Source organism: Austrofundulus limnaeus, unplaced genomic scaffold (genome assembly GCF_001266775.1).
Source record: "Austrofundulus limnaeus strain Quisiro unplaced genomic scaffold, Austrofundulus_limnaeus-1.0 Scaffold67, whole genome shotgun sequence".
Taxonomy (NCBI): domain Eukaryota; kingdom Metazoa; phylum Chordata; class Actinopteri; order Cyprinodontiformes; family Rivulidae; genus Austrofundulus; species Austrofundulus limnaeus.
Window position 1 is genome coordinate 1,761,031 of NW_013952469.1, and position 3,384 is coordinate 1,764,414.

At 34.9% G+C, this 3,384-nt stretch overlaps 1 protein-coding gene across 1 annotated transcript in view; it reads left to right on the forward strand.

The window, feature by feature from the left end:
- Positions 1–3,384, forward strand: part of radil2a (Ras association and DIL domains 2a) — a 37,228-nt gene that overhangs the window by 17,059 nt on the left and 16,785 nt on the right. The gene's annotated exons all lie outside the window — the stretch shown is intronic.

Genomic DNA, 3,384 nt, shown 5'->3' on the forward strand with positions numbered 1-3,384 from the left:
GTTCAAGGGGTATGAATACTTTTGCAAACCACTGTATATATATATATTTATTTATTTATTTATTATCCATTTAAATTGTGCCTCCTAGATAGAGTGAATTTAATGATAGTTTGATGAGAAGTATAAATATATAACATTCTGACTAGAGATGTCCCAATCTGATACTCAGTATCGGTATCGGTGGCAGATATGGCCATTTTTTGAAAATCGGGTAGAATTGGATTTAGTCATGTGATCGGGCCGATCCAGTTTTCGCGACATTTTTCAGCATCATCATGCTTTACAACTGCCATTAAGAAGTCAAGACGCACAAAAGTATGCAACCATGTCCACAGTGTGGGAACACTTTTCAAGGGAAAACAATGATGCTGAAACTGCATCTTGCAAAATCTGCAAACTGGATGTTTCTCGTGGTGGGAAAGAAATAAAGAAATAAAGCCATCGGATCGGTATCATATCGATATCGGAAAGATAAATCATTTAAAAAATCGGATTGCATCTGGAGCCAAAAAATCTGGATTGGGACATCCCTAATTCTGACACCAAATTGTACACAATCCATCACAGCTGCACGCCTTTAGAAAAAATAAATATTTTTTTGGAAAGTTCACCTCCCAATAAATGTCATTTTGGTAAAACTAACCACTCATTTTTACTCACTACTTTTACTTTTAATACTTAAGTACATTTTATGTCAAACGTTTACTTTTGATACTTAAGTACAAAAAAAATCTGATACTCTAAGACTTTTACTCAAGTAATATTCTTGGAGGAGACTTTAACTTGTACCAAGGTAATTTCAGGATAAGATACTTGTACTTTTACTCAAGCGTCACTTTGAGGTACTTTATACAACACTGTATAAAACACAACATTTGCCCTTAAACAAGTGTTGAAGCCGCCTATAAAAGATAATACTGTTTTTTTCCAACATTCTAAAAATTTGTTTTATTTACAATATGCTAGAGTTAAAAGACAGAATACATTCTGCACTGGGAAGCTCTTAAATTTTTTTTTAACTTGTCCAAAGGATGGTAAATATTGAGTAATTCACACACAAACACACACACAAAAAACAAACAAACAAACAAACAAAAAAAACTGGTGTACTTTTATTCCAATAAAAACAGTGACAAGATTTTAGCAGTTTATAAGAAGCCTGCTTTTCAACAGTATAATTACTCTGAATTCCTGACGCTTGTTTTGCCTCATTCTTACTAATCATGCCTGCACGACAGGAACATGAGTCACTGTAATGATGTACGGTTGAGCCAACACGTCTGTGAGACTCTTATAATTTAATGGTGCCATAATAAATCAGCTACAGGAAAGACTGAAGTGTTGAAGTGATAAAAGCATGTCAGGCTGTAGATTGGGGTGTTGCACTTTGTCTAAAGTCAACAGAAACGGGTCTGAGATGGAAAAACACCACAGAATTAAAAAACAAAACAAAAGGATGATTGATTGATCCTAATCTACTGTATTCTTGAGATCTCCAAAAGTTTAAAAACTCTACCACTTTCATGCAGATTAGTCAAAGTTTAGAAAATAAATCTGAATGTAATTTGGCACACATGAATGTTTTACGGCCCACCAGGACAATATCAGATAAATTTGTGTGAATTTTCAAGTTTATAACATTAAAAACTGGTTCAAGTCAAAAGCAATTGGCTTTTACTTAGATCTTTAATTTGTTTGTCTACAAAATGTAATGAAATAAAGGAGGGACGTTTCTTTGGTTTTATTCTAATTCTAGCTCACATAGATTAACAACCAGTGTGAAAAAATATAAAACTGGGTGTAATTAGGGGTGGTAGCTTTGTGAATAACCTAAATCAGTCATCAAAGCAATTTATTAGTTTGAAACATTTGTGGGAAACACATTTGTAGCTGCAGAAACACCACCACCCTGATGGTCTGAGGAAGGAAGCAGGAACCGTCTGTTCTGTTGTTTAGAAATCTCTGAAACATTTCTGACTATTTAACTGCAAAACATGGATTTATTAAACTGCAAAACATGGATTTATTTAACTGCAAAACATGGATTTATTTAACTGCAAAAAATGGATTTATATAACTGGAAAAAAGCTTCTGTATTGAGTGTGATTTGGTTTAAAAACCTATTTTCAAAAGCATTAGCTTTTCTGCTGAATTTAAGATTTGTTCATCATTTAACTCAAGCTTTGTTTGCAAGAGTAAAACACATGGAATTATATATTTTTTCTTATTTTATTTTCTGGTAACACAAAAGGGAGGATTCACAGCAATAAGCAGCGTTCTGTTTCCTGCAGAAAAAAAAAACAAGCTGTCATCAGAAAAATGCTCCAAAGAGAAAAGGAAGGGAGGAGGAGAAAAAGGTCTTTCTGTTAATTTCCTGTGAGTGAACGTTCATAATGTGCAGACTGGATTTCTAACTACTTCWTTTTGTTAAGCTCAAACTATTTGTTAAGAAAACAGAAACAAAGCTGGCTTAATGAAACTTTAGTAAGAAGAGTTAAAAAAAATACTCCTTTTTCCGATCATCCTGTTGCCTTTCAGCTTTCAGCCTCCATGATAACACCTGAGGAGCTTCACTGTAAACACCCAGCTGACCCGCCGCCTCAGGCATGCAGGCTTATTAAGGTCTTATTGTCTGATTCAGTTTTCCTGAAGTGATTATCTTAGTCATGGTGTGTGTGCAGCTGATGTCATAGCTGTAAAACAAAAGCAGTTCTGTACCGGAACATGAGGTTATGATAACAGCGGGCACCAAGGTGAGCTTAAAGAAAAAAAACAGCTTACAAAGTGGTTCTGCACTGTTTGCTTCACTTACCTTTATTTGTGTTCATGAACAAACTGGTTTCTGTGTCAGCCACYCTGACATGACAGTGTAGCACTGCAGGTTTACTGAAGTGAGTTTTTCATTATCCTGAAGACGGAGGGGGTTGTTTTGATTCAGTGTTTGCTTTGGTTTCAGGCATTTTYTTTCTACAAACTCCTTATAATCACGTTTACTGTGGTAAAAAATAACCACTCGGATCCTGACAGCAGGGATTTTCACAGAGAAACTTGTTTTTCAATGACATTAAAGATCATGAAGTCTAATTATTTAAGMGACACAACATTTGAGGAGTAATTAGCATTCTGAGCACAGTGGCATATTTGATGGAGAATYGCAGAAAGTCAAAGAGTCAGATAATCTCTCAAATCTTTCAAATTGTAGCTAAAATTTATGGTGCGGTATTAGGGCCAAAATCAAGACTATTGCTCAACCAGCGGTTGCTACATCCTTGTAGCAGGAGGCTATATCTATTCCTAAGCCAGCTAATAATCTTTTTTTTCCCTCTTGGAAAGCGTCTTTGAGTATCCTAAAAAGTGCTATACAAGTTTGTATTATTATTATTA